This window comes from Mercenaria mercenaria, chromosome 17, assembly GCF_021730395.1.
Source record: "Mercenaria mercenaria strain notata chromosome 17, MADL_Memer_1, whole genome shotgun sequence".
Lineage (NCBI taxonomy): Eukaryota > Metazoa > Mollusca > Bivalvia > Venerida > Veneridae > Mercenaria > Mercenaria mercenaria.
This window is the reverse complement of record NC_069377.1, coordinates 69093978-69114877: the sequence shown is the minus strand read 5'-3', so window position 1 is coordinate 69114877 and position 20900 is coordinate 69093978. Positions and strand designations below refer to the sequence as shown.

The 20900-nt window shown below is 37.8% G+C and overlaps 1 long non-coding RNA gene and 1 other non-coding gene across 2 annotated transcripts; both read right to left on the bottom strand.

Annotated features, from left to right (window-relative positions):
• Window positions 1-878: 878 nt before the first annotated feature.
• LOC128550136 (uncharacterized) lies at window positions 879-20695 on the bottom strand. Its single transcript, XR_008368123.1, has 3 exons — window positions 17498-20695; window positions 4879-4985; window positions 879-945 (listed from the first exon to the last, which is right to left on the bottom strand). It is a non-coding gene; the product is annotated as an uncharacterized LOC128550136 (long non-coding RNA).
• Trnas-cga (transfer RNA serine (anticodon CGA)) lies at window positions 1879-1954 on the bottom strand. The gene has a single exon. It is a non-coding gene; the product is annotated as a tRNA-Ser (tRNA).
• Window positions 20696-20900: the final 205 nt, after the last annotated feature.

The window sequence follows — 20900 nt, the reverse complement described above, 5'->3', positions numbered from 1 at the left end:
CTTTCAGGGTTAGTTTTGTTTGTCTACATGTCATGTTCAAGGTCCGTGCTTTTTCCATGGCACACATGTATATAATGGACACATTTTTGTTAAAGTTTATCACCGAAAACTGTATTTAATAAAATTAAGATAGTAGTGGACAATCTGAGGCCATTTCTTAACAACTGCACAATGTTTATGGTGTTGCTTCGAATGTTTATTTACCCCACCCATTTTTCCCAGTTTGAGAGTGTACCACTTTTCCAATATTAATCAGAGTGTACTGATATACTGTCATTTAATGTTTATTTAGTTTACAATATCTGCTGAAATAACACCTGAATACCTCAACTAATAAAAAATGTTTTAGCTTTTGGGTGAAGTTCGTCCATTGAAAATCAGTAAATTTGATCAGGCCAATTTGTGGCTCTGTGATGAAAAAAGTATTCAATACAATTTAAAATGCAACATGTTGTGTGAATGTCCATAGCATAGTTATTTTATCAGTAAAGTTTCAGGTAAAAAGTTAGAACCATTTTTTTAAAAAATAAAGGAAATTGTGTTCCTGGCTGGTCATATGTCAGATTACCCCACCCACTTTAAATGTGAATATCTATAAATGTAAGTCAAAACTGGTAACAGTAACACTTGTTAATGAAACTTAATACATGTAGGTATATTGCCATAAAATATAAATAAAATAAAAAAACATTTTGCGCAGACACCTAACTGGGACCCCGGTCAGTAGTACAACTCTGTATATGCTTTGTACAGCTGATCTAATATAATGTTATGCTTTGATTTAAGTGAAATAAATAGGCCCTGTATCGGTTTTAAGGCAAATATACCATTGAGTACTGTTCTAGCATTTATTTTGATAAGATGATAGGCGTGACTTACCTTTAAATTATCATCCAACCTTTGGAATGTTTTCTTTAGTCTTTCAAATTGTACGTCAATTGTGTCCTGAAAAATATGTTTGTATAGGAATCACAAGTATGGGCAGTATTAAATACACTCACGTACACTTTCGAAAAGGTTATCTAAAACGCATTTTTGAAACTTCATTTTACGCATGTGCAAATATCACATTTGTGTAACTTAATAATTAAACATTAATTAAACAAGAAAAATTAGTTTAAAACTACAGTGGAAATCAATCAGTAAATTCCAGTTTAACAATTGCGTTTAAGACTCGATCGTTTCAATTTGTTTCAGTGTTTACAATTTGTATTTTTTCATAGAGTTACTATTGAGATTTTGAAAATAAACCCTGAAAAATCAGAAGAATTCATTTGCTTTTTTCAGACATTTATCGCAAATGAGGTGTTTCAAAGTCAGAAAATGTTTTGTTTTATTTTACCGAATCAAATAAAACAAGGCAGCGTTAAAAACAGCTATATCCCTCGCCGCTAAAAAAAATCGATGGTATTTGGCGAAGCTCAGAATATTACACCCAAGTCATATTAAAATCCTTCAAGGGGTTTAAGGAGATACAAAGCGGACACAAAATAGCAGCCTCAAACCTTTTACCTTGAGTTGTGACCTTGACCTTGAGCCCACACAGCTAACTCATATGTTCTGCATATTGCCTTGATGAGGTGATCATTTGATAAAAGTTTCAAGAAAACCCTTTAAGGGGTTTAGTGTGTGTGTTCGGGTTTAACGTATTTTTCAACAATTTTTCAGTCATATAAACGACGGTGTCTACTTGTAGCAGTGAGCACAATGCCCAACTTTATAGTGCTGCCTCACTGGAATATCACGCCGTAGACACATGACATGATACCCCACCCAGTCACATTATACTGACACCGGGCTGACCAGTCCTAGCACTATCCTCTTAATGTTGAGCGCCAAGCGAGGAAGCTACTAGTACCATTTTTTTCGTCTTTGGTATGACGCGGCCGGGGATCGAACCCACGACCTCCCGCACTCGAAGCGGACGCTCTACCACTAAGCTACCGAGGCGGTCCTTCAAGGGGTTTAAGATACAGTGTAAACACAAAATGGAAGGCTCAAACTTTTAACTTTGAGTAGTGACCTTGACCTTGAGCCGACATGGCTGACTCATGAGTTCTACACATGTCTTGATGAGGCGATCATTTGACCAAAACTTCATGAAAATCCTTCAAGGGGTTTAAGTCAAATGGACCGGACACAATTGATACAAACGGACGGAAGGACGGATGGACGTCCATTCACATTACCCCCACTACTGGGGGGCTTAATAACTTACATGAAACACATTTAACCTTTAGCCGGCTGGCGACAAGAGATTCTGCCTTTGCGACCAGTACAGACCAAGATAATGGTCTGCACTGTTCGTTTTTCAGTCAGTAAATTTTCAGTGAAAACCCCTTCAAATAATAAATGGTATTGCCCAAACTGAATGACAGATTGGTCCAGTTTAGAAATTTAGCAGGATAAAGGTTAACAACATCGAATGTTTTCTAAATGTAGGAAATGAAATGTAGTGATTTCACTGTTGACAGGAAACAAGAGCTGTCACTAATGGTGACAAATGCCCCCCGCAGCACCTTGACCTTTGACCTGGTGACCCTAAAGTCAGTAGGGGTGGTGTGCTCAATAAGTACTATCAGCATGTGAAGTTTGAAGGTCCTGAATGAAGTGGTTTGCATGTAAAGTGCCTTCATGCAAAATGTTAACGTTGGCCCCTGTGACCTTGACCTTTGACCTGGTGACTCCAAAGTCAGTAGGATTGGTGAACTCATAAAGTACTATCAGCATGTAAAGTTTGAAGGTCCTGGGTGAAGTGGTTCGCAAGAAAAGTGCCTTCATGCAAAAAATTAACGTTGGCCCCTGTGACCTTGACCTTTGACCTGGTGATCCCAATGTTAGTAGGAGTGTGTACTCAATACATACTATCAGCATGTGAAGTTTGAAGGTCCTGGGTGCAGTGGTTCGCGAGTAAAGTGCCTTCATGCAAAAAGTTAACGTTGGCCCCTGTGACCTTGACTTTTGACCTGGTGACCCCAAAGTCAGTAGAGGTGGTGTATTCAATAAGTTCTATCAGCAAGTGAAGTTTGAAGGTCCTGGATGCAGTGGTTCGCGAGTAAAGTGCCTTCATGCAAAAAGTTAACATTGGCTTCTGTGACCCTGACTTTTGACCTGGTGACCCCAAAGTCAGTAGGGGTGGTGTATTCAATAAGTACTATCAGCAAGTGAAGTTTGAAGGTCCTGGATGCAGTGGTTCGCGAGTAAAGTGCCTTCATGCAAAAAGTTAACATTGGCCCCTGTGACCTTGACTTTTGACCTGGTGACCCTAAAGTCAGTAGGGGTGGTGTACTCAATAAGTACTATCAGCATGTGAAGTTTAAAGGTCCCGGCTGCAGTGGTTCGCGAGTAAAGTGCCTTCATGCAAAAAGTTAACGTTGGCCCCTGTGACGTTGACCTTTGACCTGGTGACCCCAAAGTCAGTAGGGGTGGTGTGCTCAATAAGTACTGTCAGCATGTGAAGTTTGAGGGCATGGATGAAGTGGTTCGCGAGTAAAGTGCCTTAATGTAAAAAGTTAACGTTGGCCTCTGTGACCTTGACCTTTGACCTGGTGACCCCAAAGTCAGTAGGGGTGGTGTACTCAATAAGTACTATCAGCATGTGAAGTTTAAAGGTCCTGGGTGCAGTGGTTCGCGAGTAAAGTGCCTTCATGCAAAAAGTTAACGTTGTGACTAACGAACGAACTAACGGACGGACAGTTGAAAACTAATATGCCTCCCTTCGGGGGCATAAAAACCAAGTAATTAATACTGGTTTAACAAGAGGGTCATGATGATCCTCGGTCGCTCACCTGAGTAATTTGAGCTACATGTTTCATGTGTCAAACTGATGCGTAAATATTAAGAAAGTAGGTCGGTAGGTCACATTCATGGTCACTGGAAGTCAGTTTTAAGATCTGTGGGCCAAACTGTATATGTCATCTAAATTTCAAGGCTGTATCTTAAAACAACAAGAAAGTAGGTCAGTAGGTCAAGGTCAGTCAAGTGACCCCTACTTGGAGACATCAGTAATTATTATTAAACAGTCTAGGAAATATGATCAGATAAGTATTTTTTCCTATATATTCCATATAACAAGTGAGCCCGGGACGGGGCCTCTCTTCATCCCAGGGGCGTAATTTGAACGATCTTGTTAGAGAACTACTAGGCAATGCTACATAACTAATATCAAAGGCCTAGGCTTTGAACTTTCAGACTAGAAGATTTTTAAAGGTTTTTTCTTTTTCATATGTAAGTCCATGTTAAACTTGGGATCCCCAGGGCAGGGCCTCATTTTACCTGAGGGGCATAATTTGAAATATTTTGGTAGAGGACCACTAGGCAATGCGAAATATCAAAAGCCTAGGCCTTGCAGTTTCAGGCAAGAAGTTAAAAATTTATTATATAAGGCTATGTAAAAGATGGGACCCCTGGGTGGGGCCTCTTTTTATCACAACAATCTTGTTAGAGAACGACTTGTCAATGCTACGTACCAAATATCGACGGCATAGGCCTTGAACTTTTAGGCATTCTAAGAAGAATTTTAACGTTTTTCCTTTCAGTTCCCATGGCAACGAGAGTTCTGTGTGGAATTCGATTCTCTGAACAATTTTGAAAGGGGGGTACACAAAGATCATTCATGTGAAGTTTGGTTTAAATCTACCCATCGGTTTCGAAGAAGAATATTTTTACAAAATGTGTCAGACACGATGCATGACGGACGACTAACGCCGGATATCGAGCGGTCACAAAAGCTCACCATGAGCCTTTGGCCCAGGTGAGCTAATACAATGATTAAATGATTTTTCAATCAATGAAATATCATCATTTTATACACTTACATCTTGACCAGAAAATCTGATTCAAAGAAATACCATCTTTATTAATTTTTAAAACACATACTTTGACTTGAGAATATTTTTCAAAAGCATCATCTGATGAAACACCAGCTTCATCAACACCACTGCTAGCATCATCATCATCATCACTCCCTTCCTCAGATTCATCACCTACGTGTAAAGTAAATTACATTAAATAAAATTTCTGGTCAAAACATTTTAAATGTATTTCCACAGCTTTATATAACCTATAATGAGCAAGGGTTCTCCCAAGGATTTTGTATTAGACATTTACGAATTAAGTCTACGTGGACTGTGAACACCTAAGACGATCGATTTTTCAAGGGGACCGTCTCAACATGGCAATTTTAATTTATGTGTGGTAGGAAAACATTCCAATAATGATGGTAAGGTCTGGCTTATTATGTTACCGCACAGGATAAGATTTGAATTTGTCTGTCCGTCTGTCTGTTCGCCAGAGAGGTGTTTTGTTATGCATTATCGCAAAAACTATTTGATCTAGCGTCATAACACTTTCCCGAAAGGTTCTTCAATATTATAAGTTGCGCATCTGCGACAAAGTTGAAAAGATGAGCTTATCTGTTCGCAATGTATCCGTATTCCATCGTCGTCGTCGTCCGAAATGAAAATAAATCTTAACTGGGTTAGCTGGGATCAAAATGTAGGTCAGCAGGTAAAACATTGTGAAAACTGTAGAAAACGTAATATCTTGCGTCTCCATTCCTTTGTTGTTATTATACGCCCGAAGGAACGTATTTTGGTGTTCGTCTGACCGTCTGTTTGTCTGTGTGTCCGTCTTATGGGTCAAAGGTCATATAACTTTGTTTCGATTGCGATGTGTAACTCTTAAACTGCTTGAATGATTTTTATAAAAAAAAAACTTGGCACAAATGTTCACCACATTGAGACGACGTGCAGAGCATATAGCTCGCTTAAAGGTAAAGTTCACACTTAGAGGTTAAAGGTCACATGACTTTGTTTTGTGTTTATGTTGCTTTGCATTGCGGTGCTCTTGTTTTTTTTATTTGGCAGATTCTTTTTTTTTTTTTTTTTTTTTGTTCACTTACAATATTTTTTATTGAATTACTTCCCTTTTAAGTTACTAAAAATAGGTTATTTTGTATTTTTTTTTATTATCAGCCGTAGGTAAAAACCGAGACCACTTTTCTTTGGTACAACATGGATGGTACCTGCAAAATTAAGGTGTATTTTGACACATTTGTACCTGTTAATAATTTTAGTGGTCTTAGATTTTTTTCAGGGAATTTCTTCCCTTTGTTGTCATTTTGCATAGGACTTCAACAGTAAAGTTCTTTAAATTTTGCTCCCTTCCTCTGATATTTGACTTTATCAAAACCTTTTGGGGCCTCCGTGGCCGAGTGGTTAAGGTTGGTGACTTCAAATCACTTGCCCCTCATCGATGTGGGTTCGAGCCTCACTCGGGGCGATGAATTCTCCATGTGATTAGGCCATCCAGCTGGCTTACGGAAGGTCGGTGGTTCTACCCAGATTCCCGCTCGTGATGAAATAATGCACGGAGGGGCACCTGGGGTCTTCCTCCACCATTATAAAGCTGGAAAGTCGCCATATGACCTATCATGTGTCGGTGCGACGTTAAAAAAAATCAAAAACTTTTACCATTCTAAGTTAAAAAGGGACATAATTCTGTCAAAATTCAAATCACAGTTATGAGGATTGTTTTTCCTGGTGTAGACTTCGATAGTAAATAACTACTTTAAGTTTAAAGTCAATAGCTTTGATAGTAACAGAGACATTTGACTTGATCAAAAACTTTAACCAAAAATTCTAATTTAAAAGGGGGCATTATTCTGTCAAAATTCAAATCAGATTTATAGGAATTGTATCTCCCGGTGTAGACTTTGATAGTAAATAAGTATTTTAAGTTTCAGGTCAATAGCTTTGGTAGTAACAGATATATTTGACTTTATCAAAAACTTTAACCAAAAATTCTAAGTTAAAAAGGGACATAATTCTATCAAAATTCAATCAGAGTAACGCAGATTGTTTTTCCTGGTGTGGACTTCGATAGTAAATAATTATTTTAAGTTTCAAGTCAATAGCTTTGATAGTAACAGAGATATTTGACTTTATCAAAAACTTAAATTCTAAGTTAAAAGGGGCATAATTCTATCAAAATTCAATCTGAGTTATGAGGATTATTTTTCCTGGTGTAGACTTTGATAGTAAATAACTATTATAAGTTTCAAGTCAATAGCTTTGATAGTAACAGAGATATTTGACTTTATAAACAACTATAACAAAAAATGCTAAATTAGAAAGGGGCATAATTCTGTAAATTCAATCAGAGTTATGGGGATTGTTCTTCCTTGTGTAGATTTTGATAGTAAATAAGTATTTTAAGTTTCAAGTCAATAGCTTTCACAGTAACAGAGATAATTGACTTTATCAAAAATTTTAACCAACGCCGACGCCGACGTCGGAGCGAATGCAATAGCTCTACTTTTTCTTCGAAAAGTCGAGCTAAAAACAGGCACATCCAAATTTTATATCACCTACCGCATAGTGATGATATAATAACTCAAACCCTATTGCCGTTATAAACTCTTTTTCATATCGCGCATAATATAATTAAACTATGTTGAGACGGTCCCCTTGAAATGTTTTGTGAGGAAATAATGTCGATCTATACGGTCCTTATATAGGGTTGCCACTTAGTTGAGAAAATAAAATTCCCCGTCTTTTCCCTGACAAAACCATAATTTTCACTGAACAATGCAATCATATTTTGCCTCCTCTTCCTCCCTTACAGCCATCCAATCCACCATTTTGTATTTATTCTGTTTCAGATATAACAAACTATCAAAAAAATACCAACAAGAGGATCATTAAGATCCCGGATCGCTCTCCTGAGTTATCATCGTCGGATACCCACGGTTGCTGATTACGCTAACGTTTCATATAAATGGAGGTAACGGAATGGATCACCCGTGGGTATCCGACGATGCTGAGTTATATGAGCTACATGTTTCAAGTTTCAAACTGATGCGTAAATATTAAGATAGTTGGTCATATTCGTGGTCACTGAAAGTCAGTGTTAGGATCGATGGGCAAATCTATACATGTTATCCAAATTCAAGGCTCCATGTTAAAAAACAAGACAGCAGGTCAGTAGGTCAAGGTCACATTCAAGTGACCCCTAAATTTTTGAGTCATCAGGCAGATTATACAGTCTAGGAAATATGATAAGATATTTTTTGAAGTATTTTTTTCCCTGTAAAACTCATATACAAGTGACCCTAGATTAGGGCTTTCTTTCTCCCCAGGGGCATAATTTGTTCAATTTTGTTAGAGAACCACTAGGCAATGATACATACTAAATATCAAAGGCCTGGGCTTTGAACTTTCAAACAGGAAGATTTTTAAAGTTTTTTTCTCGTATAAAAGATGAAATGTAATGTAAATTTAAGTCTGTGTAAAACTTTGGACCCAAATGACAGGGCCTCTTTTCACCTCAGGGGCATTTTGGTAGAAGACAACTAGGCAATGCAACATACCAAATATCAAAAGTCTGGGCCTTGCAGTTTCAGGCCAAAAGATTTTTTTTTCCTTTATAAGTCTATGTAAAAAGTTTGGACCCGTGGAGGGGGCATAATTTGAATAATCTTAGTAGAGGACCACAAAGCAATGCATCATACGAAATATCAAAAGCCTAGGCATTGCAGTTTCAGACAAGGAGATTTTTAAAGTATTTTCGTATATAAGTCTATGCAAAACTTGGGAGCCCTTTTTTCATCCCAGAGTTATAATGTGAATAATTTTGGTAGAGGACCAAAGGCAATGCTACATACAAAATATCAAAGGCCTAGGTGTTGTAGTTTCAGACATGAAGATTTTCAAGTAAACTTTTCCTATATAAGTCTATGTAAAACTTGGGACCCCCGTGACGTGGACTCTTTTCATCCAAGGGCATACTAGTAATTTGTATAAACTTGTTAGAGAACCACTAGGAAATGCTACATACCAAGTATCAAAGGCCTAGGCCTTGAACTTTCAAATGAGAGGATTTTTAAAGGTATTTCCTATATAAGTCTATGTAAAACTTGGAACCCCCAGGGCAGGGCCTCTTCTCACCTCACACATGGGCACAATTTGAACAATTTGGAAGGAGGTCACCAGGCAATGCAACATACCAATTGTCAAAAGCCTAGGCATTGAAGTTTCAGGCAAAATGATTTTAAAGATTTTCCATTATAAGTCTTTATGAAACTTGAGACCCCCTGGGTGGGGTCTCTTTTCACCTCAGGGGCAGAATTTAAATAATCTTGGTAGAGGACCACTAGGCAATGCAACATACCAAATATCAAAAGCCTGGACCTTGCAGGTGCAGACAATAATATTTTTTAAAGTGTTCTCCTATACAAATCTATGTAAAACATGGGACCCCCGGGGACGGGCCTCTATTCAACCAGGGTAACAAGCTTGGTAGAGGACTACAAGGCAATGCTACATACCAAATATCAAAGGCCTAGGTGTTGTGGTTTCAGACAAGAAGATTTTTTTTTAAATTCTATATAAGTCTATGTAAAACTTTTGGCCTCTTTTCGTCCCAGGGGCATAATTTGAACAATCTTATTAGATAATGTCACATTTCAAATATCGATACTCTACGCCTTGCGGTTTTAGGCAAGAAGATTTTTAAAGTTTTCCCTTTGGTTGCCATGGCAATCTTTGACGATTTTGAAAGGCGGGCACCCTAGGATCATACCTGATAAGTTTTGGTGTAAATCTGTCCAGTGGTTTTGAAGGAGATTTTTTTTTAAGAAATTGTTGATGGACGGACGATGCACGATGCACATCGAGCAGTCACATAAGCTCACCATGAGGCTTAGGCTCAGATGAGCTTAAAATATATGAGTGTAAACATTCTAATGATGATATTAGTCAGTGACAATCATTGATTTGACTTGTGGGACCTCTTTGGCCGAGTGGTTAAGGTCGCTGACTTCAAATCACTTGACCCTCATCGATTTGGGTTCGAGCAACACTCGGGGCGTTGAGTTCTTCAAGTGAGGAAACCATCCAGCTGGCTTATGTAAGGTCGCTGGTTCTACATGGCGCTGTAGTAAACTAATTAAGGAATAATAAGTTCCGAAGCGTGGGTTATCGTAGAATAACCCGTGTTTTGAGTTCTTATGCTTAAGAATATATCACGAAGACCGTAGGCCTGAGTGATATATTGTTTCGCATAAGAACTTGGGAACTTGTTATTTCGACTCTAACACGACATACTAGTGTAAACAGTATTAGAACAAGGCAGTCTGAAAGACAGCTAAATTCCCCGCTACTGCTACGGATAGTGAAAGGGTAAACCTTTGACCTTTAGCTGTGACCTTGACCTTGAGCTGACATGGCTGACTCATAAATTCTGCACAACGTCTTGGTGAGGTGATCATTTGACCGAAGTTTCATGAAAATCCTTCAAGGGGCTTAGGAGATACAGAGCTCAAACCTTTGACCTTCAACTGTGACCTTGACCTTGAGTTGACATGGCTGACTCATGCGTTCTTGAGGAGGTGATCATTTGACCAAAGTTTGATGAAAATCCTTCAATGGGTTAAGGAGATACAGAGTGGACACAAAATGGAAGGCTCAAACCTTTGACCCTAAGTTGTGACCTTGACCTTGAGCCAGCATGGCTGACTCATACGTTCTGCACATTTTTTTGATGAGGTGATCATTTGACCCAAGTTTTATAAAATTCCTTCAAGGGGTTTAGGAGATATAGAGCGGACACAAAATGGAAGGCTCAAACCTTTGACCTTCAGTATTGACCTTGACCTTGAGCCGACAAAGCTGACTCATAAGTTCTACACATCGCCTTGATGAGGTGATTGTTTGACCCAAGTTTGATGAAAATCCACAAACGGGTTTAGGAGATATAGAGCGGACACAAAATGGAAGGCTCAAACCTTTCACCCTAAGTTGTGACCTTGACCTTGAGCCGGCATGGCTGACTCATAAGTTCTGCATATCGGCTTGATGAGGTGATCATTTGACCTAAGTTTTATAAAATTCCTTCAAGAGGTTTAGGAGATATACAGCGGACACAAAATGGAAGGCTCAAACCTTTGACCTTGAGTTGTGACCTTGACCTTGAGCCGACAAAGCTGACTCATGTGTTCTGCACGTTGTCTTGATGAGGTGATCATTTGACCCAAGTTTCATGAAAATCTTTCAAGGGGTTTAGGAGATATGGAGCGGTCACGAAAGTGTAACGGACAGACGGACGGACGGACGGACGGAGACCATTCCTATAACCCCCCCCCCCCACCACCACCACTTGTGGCGGGGGATTAAAAAATGGTAACTACTGTTTACGACATGAACTACACCGTGCTACGCACCTGGATCATTCTATACATTGAGGATGACGTCACTACTTTGCACGCGCATGGGTTATCGCAAAATAACCATTGACTGATTTCCTCCTATGTGTATATAAGTTATTTGCTAGTCGTGTTAGAATGTTAAATAATCAAAGGGCAATAAATCAGTGAAAATCATCCAACCGAATCAAGAAGATAATATGCCCATCTTCTCTTTTTAGAAAGCTACCTATAAGGTATGGCAAAATTCCAACCAGTGGTTGCCGAAAAATATTCTGGAAAAGCATTGTACTATAGTATACTACTGTTGAATAGTGATTGGCCGACAATCGGGGACACTCCAATAATCGTCGGCGTTGCATTCATGAGCGCGATCGCCGACTTCACTTTTTCCTGACCGATTAATTACTTGGCACCCTAAAGGGATAATTTAGTTGTTTCTGACCTTTTTCCTTTTGGTATTTACGGTTCTTTAGGGCAGTTACGCCAAGGCTAACTACTCTACGTAAAAATGGCTTCCTCAGAAGTCTCGAAAGAAATTGAAGTCATCTGTGATAACCCAGATTTTGGAAGATATGTGGCTTTTACAAAATTAAGACGGGAAAACCATCAATCTAAACTCTTGACCTAAGTATGGCAGTATGTATTGCATGCCGTAAGACTTACGCAAGCATGTTAGCAAAGGTATTTTCATTTTTGCTTTTGTGGGATTGAAATCATAATTAAGAATTAATAAATCGTTAATACTTTTTTGCTCCAAAAAAGTTTAATTAAATAACACTGAATAAGTCACTGGTGAAATTAAGAGTACTTGATTTGAAGTTTACTATCTTCACAAATATTTTACTTTTATGCTGTTAACTTACTCGTGTTTATGAAGGGATACAATAGAAATAGAATATTTGATGTCTGTGTGGTTCATTTCTTAAGTAATGACATAAAATATACACTGTGAGGTGAACTTATATATATGTAACTAGAGTAAGCGATTATCCGATTATATCCTATTAATCGAATCGGTTGGCTTGTCCGATTATGCCGATTAATCGGTTGGCAAATCTAACCGATTTGCCCATCACTACTGTTGAATAATCAAAGGGCAACAACTCGATGAAAAATCATCTGATCGAAACACTTAATAGTTGAGCGTCCTATAAAGTTTCACTGAATTTCAGCCAGTTGTTCCTGAGAAATAATCCAGACAAGAATTGTACTACAGTTCCTTTTGTTGAATAATCAAAGGGCTAGAACTGAGTGCAAAAATCATCCAACCGAAACACGAAGACAATATGTGCATCTCTACTTGATAGTAAAGCTAAGAATGGGTAAATTCCAACCAGTGGTTCCTGAGAAATACTCCGAAAAGAATTGTATTATAGTAAACTATTATTAAATAATTAAAGGGCGATAACTCAATAAAAGATCATCCGACCAGACAACAAAGATTATATGCGCATCTCCTCTTGATAGTGAGGCTTCCTTTGAAGAAGTTTCATTAAATTCCAACCAGTGGTTGCTGAGAAATACTCCGGACAAAAAATGTACTATAATACACTATTGATGAATAATCGAAAGGCAATTACTATATGACAAATCATCTTACAAGAACACGAATATAATACGCGCATCTCCGCTTGATGATAAAGCCCACCCGCTTAACCCAATAGAGAGAGAGCAGATCTACGGAGTTCGATCCTCGGGCAAGGCGTATGTTATCCGTGACGATTAGATAAAAAGCCATTGTGTCTTAAATCATTCGTCCTCCATCTCTGGTTGACAGGTGCTTGCGGAGAACAGGTTTGTACTGGTATAGAATGCAGGAACACTGGTAAGGTTACCTGCCCGGCATCCTTGTTTTTGAGAATAAAGCTTCATATGAAGTATTACTAAATTCAAACCAGTGGTTCCTGAGAAACACTCCGGACAAGAGTTGTACTATAGTATACTACTGTTAAAAAATCTGTCAATAAGTCAATGAACAAGAGCTGTCTCAGGAAACTAGTAAAGACCCGTGGTGACATTTCAACTTCATTATTTCACGATTTCTGCTTCATGATTTCACGATTTCCACTTCATGAATTCACGATTTCACGATTTCCACTTCATGAATTCACGATTTCCACTTCACGAATTCTCGATTTCCACTTCACGAATTCACGATTTCACGATGGTGAAATCGTGAATTCATGAAGTTGAAATCGTGAATTCGTGAAGTGGAAATCGTGAAATCGTGAATTCGTGAAGTGGAAATCGTGAATTCATGAAGTTGAAATCGTGAATTCGTGAAGTGGAAATCGTGAATTCATGAAGTTGAAATCGTGAATTCGTGAAGTGGAAATCGTGAATTCGTGAAGTTGAAATCGTGAAATCGTGAAGTGGAAATCGTGAAATCGTGAATTCGTGAAGTGGAAATCGTGAATTCATGAAGTGGAAATCGTGAAATCGTGAATTCGTGAAGTGGAAATCGTGAATTCATGAAGTTGAAATAGTGAAATCGTGAATTCGTGAAGTGGAAATCGTGAAATCGTGAAGTGGAAATCGTGAATTCGTGAAGTTGAAATCGTGAAATCGTGAATTCGTGAAGTGGAAATCGTGAAATCGTGAAGTAGAAATCGTGAATTCATGAAGTTGAAATCGTGAAATCGTGAAGTGGAAATCGTGAATTCATGAAGTTGAAATCGTGAAATCGTGAATTCGTGAAGTGGAAATCGTGAAATCGTGAATTCATGAAGTTGAAATCGTGAATTCGTGAAGTGGAAATCGTGAATTCATGAAGTTGAAATCGTGAAATCGTGAATTCGTGAAGTGGAAATCGTGAATTCATGAAGTTGAAATCGTGAAATCGTGAATTCGTGAAGTGGAAATCGTGAATTCATGAAGTTGAAATCGTGAATTCGTGAAGTGGAAATCGTGAATTCATGAAGTTGAAATCGTGAAATCGTGAATTCGTGAAGTGGAAATCGTGAATTCATGAAGTGGAAATCGTGAAATCGTGAATTCGTGAAGTGGAAATCGTGAATTCATGAAGTTGAAATCGTGAATTCATGAAGTGGAAATCGTGAATTCGTGAAGTGGAAATCGTGAATTCGTGAAGTTGAAATCGTGAAATCGTGAAGGGGAAATCGTGAATTCATGAAGTTGAAATCGTGAATTCATGAAGTGGAAATCGTGAATTCGTGAAGTGGAAATCGTGAATTCATGAAGTGGAAATCGTGAAATCGTGAATTCATGAAGTGGAAATCGTGAAATCAGGAAGCAGAAATCGTGAAATAATGAAGTTGAAATGTCACCACGGGTCTTTCGTAGGAAACAACGCGATCGGTTATTTCAGTGCTGGGCAGTGGAACTGGGCACATGAACTCATTACAATGGAAAAAGAAGAAAATATACGCAACTCCTCTTGAGAGTGAAACGTCCCATGAATTTTGCTGAAATCCAGGTAGTGGTTGCTGAGAAATATCAGTTTACTAATGTTGAGTAATCAAAGGCAAATAATCAGTGAAAAAATCCAACTGACAAATAAAGAAAATATATGTGCATCCCCTCTTGTTTGTAAAGCTTCTCATGAAGTATGGCTAAATTCCTACCAGTGGTTTCAGAGAAATCACTTGACTTAGCTATACTTATAAACACTGCTTGAAGACTGCCATAGCCACTGAAAATTTTGAACATTGACCCAGAATTTCATTTTTCCGAGACTTTTCCCTTTTCCTGACATTTTTATTTTTAGCTCACCTGTCACATAGTGACAAGGTGAGCTTTTGTGATCACCCTTCGTCCGTCGTCTGTCCGTCAGTCCGTCAGTCCGTCAACAATTTCTTGTCTGCACGATAGAGGTTTCATTTATAATTTTATTTTAACCAAACTTGCACACAACTTTTATCACCATAAGATCTCGGTTCCTTTCTTGAACTGGCCAGATCCCGTCATGGGTTCCAGAGTTATGGCCCCTGAAAGGGCCAAAATATGCTATTTTGACCTTGTCTGCACAATAGCAGCTTCATTTATAATATGATTTTAACCAAACTTGCACACAACTTGTATCACCATAAGATCTTGGTTCCTTTCTTGAACTGGCCAGATTCCGTAATGGGTTCCAGAGTTATGGCCCCTGAAAGGGCCAGAATTAGCTATTTTGACCATGTCTGCATAATAGCAGCTTCATTTTTAATTTTATTTTAACCAAACTTGTACACAACTTGTATCACCATAAAATCTCGTTTCCTTTCTTGAAATTGCGAGATTCCATTTCGGGTTCCAGAGTTATGGCCCCTGAAAGGGCCAGAATTAGCTATTTTGACCTTGTCTGCACAATAGCAGCTTCATTTATGACTTGAATTAAATCAAACTTGCAAAAAACTTGTGTCACCATTAGATCTCGATTCCTTTCTTGAACTGGCCAGATCCCATAATGGTTTCCTGAGTTATGGCCCCTGAAAGGGCCAAAATTAGCTATTTTGACCTTGTCTGCACAATTATAGCAGCTTCATTTATGATTTAAATTTAATCAAACTTGCACACAACTTGTATCACCACAAGATATTGGTTCCTTTCTTGAACTGGCCAGATTCCATCATGGGTTCCAGAGTTATGGCCCCTTAAAGGGCCAGAATTAGCTATTTTGGCTTTTGCAGCCATATGGAGACTTCATTTATGGTTTGATTTGATACAAACTTCCAAAATATCTTCAACAACAATAAATCTTGGATTCCATGATAAATCTTTCAGATCCAAACAATTTTATATCCGATTACCTCCCCTGATTGTAATCAAAATGGATTTATATCAGTTATACTTATTTGAAATTTCAATATTGTCATTAGTTGGACTGAGACAATCAGGGTAGATAAGTATGGACTGATTTTATGTCAAATTACCTCCCTTTATTTCAAATTAAAATGGGTATTTCTCCGTAACTAATGAAGATACTGATCTGAAATTTCAACAGATGGACTTGGACAATCAGTGAACATATATATCGACTGAATTTATGACAAATTACCTACCTTTATTTTTTATCTAAATGAATACACCTTAGCAGCTTCTAATGAGATTTGTTTGAAACGATCAAATAATTTTGAGCAATGGTACTCAGGTGAGCGATATAGGGCCATCATGGCCCTCTTGTTTATTTCATTGGGCTTAACGTAGCACCAACACAATCATAGGTCATATGGCGACTTTCCAGCTTTGATTGTGGAAAAAGGCCCCAGGTGCCCCTCCCTGCATTATTTCATCACGAGCGGGCACCAGGGTAGAACCACCTAACGTTAGCAAGCTGGATGGCTTCCTCACATGAAGAATTCAACGCCCACAGTGAGGGTCGAACCAACATCGAGGAGGGACAAGTGATTTGAAGTCAGCAACTTTAACTACTCGTGCACAGAAACCCCGTGACTTTTCTATAATTTTATGCTTCACTGACAATTCACTGACCTTAAAAAAATCAATTTTCCCCTGATCTTTCAAGGAAAGTGGCAACCCTGTTACAGTGTTAAACACACTGTATCTTTTAAAGCTTCTTATATTTCTGTTTTTCGTGTTTTAGTTGCAGCTCATTTAATAATAAAAGAACATTTAAAGTAAAAGTAACTTAATCAAACTATTGATGCTATCTACCTTTTGACACTGTTTTTTGACTTATCAGATTTTTTGTCATCCTAAATATCCTGCAGTTTCGCCAATAGCAGATGCAATTTTGCAAGTTTTGCAAGTATTTTTATTGAAATAGCCTATCTACTAGTTGCTGAATATGGAGAATAAAATATAAACGGCAAAAAGTTTTAAAAATGTTACTAAGAATCAAATAATCTCATTAGTCAGGAAAACAAATGTTTTAAGTGTACATAATAAATGTATGTTATGTTTTGACTAATGAAATTAGAAGGACGGACGGACGGACAACGTCAAAACTATAAATCGACATGCTCTATCACCGTCCGTTTTATTTGATTGTAACTGACCAGATTCGTCAATTTCTGCCCACCGGTTGAAATTTTACAGTCGATAGTAATAACCCTGTGAGCAAATACTTCTCACACTTTGTGGCAACCATATACACATGTCCCCGAAGTAATTTCAAAACATGTCTATTTTTGGTATATTATCATTAATATTAAACAAAGAACAAAACAAAATCACCGAATTTGATGTCCGTCCAATACTTTTCAATGTAAAGTCTTCCTTGTCTTTTCTGTTTATAAAATATTGGTATCTTCTAGACAAAGCAAAAGAGCTAATTAATCAATTTTCAACAAGATGACAAATTTAGGCCATTAAAACTTCAGTTCTTACCGGATTCATTTTCTACACTACCTTCCCCCTCCTCTACGACAATTCTTCGTCTCTTGTTACTACCAGGTGTCGTCTTCACCTGTCAAAAAGCATGATGTCACTTTTTACTGTTTTTATTAGTTTCTCAAATATAACAAACATTACATAAACCTTTTTACATTGATATACCTTGTCTCTATCAGGTTTTTTGTCAGACTATATTACTGTAAAATCAAAACTTATACTGAGGATTCGTTTTCACTGTATAAACAAACTTTCAAATAGGTCATATGAAATTGATTACTTAGTCACCATTTTTTTCAGAATCTAAGAAAATAAATATTTTTCTAAAACAAGAGGGCCAAGATGGCCCTAGGTCGCTCACCATAACACACCATAACAGTGTAAACATATTTGACTTAGTGATTTCATGGAAAAAAATATTCTGAGCAATTATCATTAAAATTGGAGCAAAAAATCTTGAGTATGAATAAGTATTTTCTTTGATTTAACCTAGTGACCTAGTTTTTAACCCCAGATGACCCATATTCGAACTTGACCTAGATTTCATCAAGGTTATCATTCTGACCAAATTTCATGAAGATCAATTAAAAAAAGGACAGCCTCTATCACATACACAAGGTTTTTCTTTGATTTGACCTAGTGACCTAGCTTTTGACCCCAGATGACCCATATTCGAACTTGACCTAGACTTAATCAAGGCAACCATTCTGACCAAATTTAATGAAAATCCAGTGTAAATTGCAGCCCCTATTGCATACACAAGGTTTTTCCTTGATTTGACCTAGTGACCTAGTTTCTAAACCCAGATGACCAATATTCGAACTTGACCTAGATTTCATCAAGGCTATCATTCTAACAAAATTTCATGAAGATCAGTTGAAAAATACAGCCTCTATCGCATACAGAAGGGTTTTCTTTGATTTAACCTAGTGACCTACTTTTTGACCCAGATGACCCATATTCCAACTTGTCCTAGATTTCATCAAGGCAATCATTCTGACCAAATTTCATGAATATTAATTGAAAAATTCAGCCTCTATTGCATACAGAAGGGTTTTCTTTGATTTGATCTAGTGACCTACTTTTTGACCCCAGACGACCCGTAATCAAACGCAACGTAGATTTTATCAAGACAATCATTCTGACCAAATTTCATGAAGATCAATTGAAAAAATACAGCCTCTATCGCATACACAAAGTGTATCTTTGATTTGACCTAGTGACCTACTTTTTGACCCCAGATGACCCATATTTAAATTTGACCTAGATTTTATCAAGGCAATCATTCTGACCAAATTTCATGAAGATCAATTGAAAACTACAACCTCTATATCGCATACACAATGTTTTTTCTTTGATTTGACCTAGTGACCTAGTTGTTGACCCCAGATGACCCATTTTCAAACTCGGCCTAGATTTTATTAAGGTGACCATTTTGACTTAATTTCAGGAAGATCAATTGAAAAATACAGCCTCTATCGAATATACAAACTTTTCCTTTGATTTGACCTAGTGACCTACTTTTTAACCCTAGAAGACCCATATTCGAACTTGACCTAGATTCCATCAAGGCAATCATTTTGACCAAAATTCATGAAGTTTGATTGAAAAATACAGCCTCTATCGCATACACAAGGTTTTTCTTTGATTTTACTTAGTGACCTAGTTTTTGACCTCAGATGACCGCTTTTCAAACTCGGCCTAGATTTCATCAAGGTAATCGTTCTGATAAATTTAATGAAGATTAATTGAAAAATACAGCCTCTATCGCATACACAAGGTTTTTCTTTGATTTGACCTAGTGACCTAACTTTTTGATCCCAGATTACCCATTTTCAAACTCGGCCTAGATTTCATCAAGGTTATTATTCTGACCAAAATTCATGAAGTTTAATTGAAAAATACAGCCTCTATCGCATACACAAGGTTTTTCTTTGATTTGACCTAGTGACCTAGTTTTTGACCCCAGATGACCCATTTTCGAACTCGGCCTAGATTTTATCAAGATAATCAATCTGACCAAATTTCATGAAGATCAATTGAAAAATACAGCCTCTATCGTATACACAAGCTAAATGTCTGAGCGATCAGAAAAACTCACCTGAGCTAAAAATCAGATTCCGCTCGCTTCAATTTTTGCATAATTATTTCAAAATTTCAGAACGAGGGGCCTTTTTCACTGTGTAGCGACAGGGATTCATAAAATTTAATACTTTTAATCATTACTGTCCATTAAAACTCCAGGAAAACATATTTCAGCCTCTTTATTTGTCTCAAAATTTGCACCAGTATGCAATATTGAACGTCGATATGACAGTAACATTGTGTAAAAATTCTGAGAAAGTTCATTAGGAAGATTTTTCGTGAGTCATTTTCTTCTGAAGATGAACATCGACTTATCAGTATTTAAAACAGTGTCATTAAATAATGATTGCTGATAAGAACAAAAGTTTTTCATATACTCATCAGCCATAATTGGGTAGCAGAATGTGCGTGCGTGCGTCTGTCCGTCCGATTTTGTCTGGACCATAGCTTTGATATGCATGGACCAGTCTTGTTTATATTTGACAGGAATGTTTTATCTCGGTGGGAGGGAGTGTTGTGCGCGGACCCCATGTCCCTATCTCAAAGGTCAAGGTCACGGTTGAAGGTCAAAGGTCAAATTGAAGAATGAGTTTGTCCGGAGCATTTCTTCTTAGTGCATGGTGAGAATTTGATGTAGCTGGACAAGAATGTTCAACGTAATGAGACGGGGTGTTATGCGCAAGAGCCAGGTCCCTAGGTCTATGGTCGAGGTCAAAGGTTAGATACAACAATGACATTGTCCAGAGCATTTCTTTGTCATGCATAGAGGGATTTTGATGTAACTTGGCACAATTGTTCACCATCATAAGACGGAGTGTCATATGCAAGAAGCTAGAATTACTTCACTTTGTTGTTACTTTAAATAGCTTATACTGTAACTTTTTTATTACTGGTCGTAAGAAAATATCAAGGCCACTTTTCCGTAGTACAACATGCATGTTACATCCAATTTTGAGGTGAATTATCTCTATTTATAAGGATTTTTGTGTGGAATTTAAGTGTATTGTACAATTCCTAGTCCTTTTGACAGCTGGCGGCCTTGACATTTTGCCCTCAGTCGTGTTTCTCTCAGATGCACTGTCTGTCATGGAAGCTCTGATCAACATAAAGCTCCGCAGCTAGCCAGGAGAATGCAGAGCCTGAGTATAACCTGCAAAGTAGCACTTCAGTGGATTCCATCCCATTGTGGACTTGCAGGCAATGAAGAAGCAGACAAACTGGCTAAGCTAGGAGCTCAGTCAGAACAACCAACAGAACCTGTGAGTTACAAGGAGAAAGTCACCATCATCAAGGCACTAACGAGACCAAGGATGGA